Below are 1,125 nucleotides of genomic sequence, written 5' to 3'. Positions count from 1 at the left end.
GGAATTGAACTCATGCAGAAGTGGCTTTAGATTCTCAGTGCTGTGCTTTAACCCGCTGCACCACCAGGGAGGGCCATTTTGTACATTTTTTTTTTTTTATCTCAGTTGTAATCCCCGTGGACTTCCCACTACCCACTTCACTCATGTACCATCACCATAGTTCCATATATGACAAACCCATAGCCAATATCATTCTTAATAGTGAAAAGCTGAAATCCTTTTCCTTAAGGTCAGGAACAAGACAAGGATGTCCACTCTTACCACTGCTTTTCAGTATAATACTGGAAGTCCTAGCCAGAGCAATAAGACAAGAAAAAAGGCATACAAGGAATACAAATAGGGAAAGAAGTAATAAAATTATCACTGTTTGCAGATGACATGATAATATATATAGAGAATCCCAAAAACTCTGCAGAAAAACTTACCAAATAATAAACAAATTTAGTAAAGTAGCAGGATACAAAATCAACACACAAAATTCAATTGCTTTCCTATACACAATCACTCTGAAAAAGAAAAAATTCAAGAAAACCAATCCCTTCATAATTGAAACACAAAAGATCAAATACTTGGGAATAAACCTAACAAAAGAGGTGAAGGACCTCTACAAACAAAATTATAAAACATTGTCAAAATAAATAGAAGAAGACACAAATAAATGGAAAGAGGTCCCTTGCTCAAGGATTGGAAGAATTAACATCATTAAAATGACCATCCCACTAAAAGCAATTTATAGATTTAATGGGATTCCAATAAAACTTTCAATGACATTTTTCAAAGAAATAGAAAAAGTATTGATGAAATTCATATGGAGTCACAAGAAACCTCAAATTGCCAAGGATCTTCTGAATAAGAAACATGGGAATGGAGGTATCACACTCCCATGCTTCAAGCTATACTACAAAGCCATAATAACCAAAACTGCATGGTTCTGGAACAAGACCAGACATACAGACCAATGGAATCAAATAGAAATCCCAGATATAAATCCAAGCTTTAGGGACAGTTAATCTTTGACAAAGGAGCAAAGAATATGCAATGGAAGTAAGTAAGTTTGTTCAACAAATGGTGCTTGGAAAACCTGTGCTGCTATATGCAAAAAAAAAAAAAAAAAAAAAAAAAAAA

Source organism: Condylura cristata, unplaced genomic scaffold, assembly GCF_000260355.1.
Source record: "Condylura cristata isolate star-nosed mole 26May11 unplaced genomic scaffold, ConCri1.0 scaffold00051, whole genome shotgun sequence".
Taxonomy (NCBI): domain Eukaryota; kingdom Metazoa; phylum Chordata; class Mammalia; order Eulipotyphla; family Talpidae; genus Condylura; species Condylura cristata.
Note: the sequence above shows the minus strand (reverse complement) of the source record.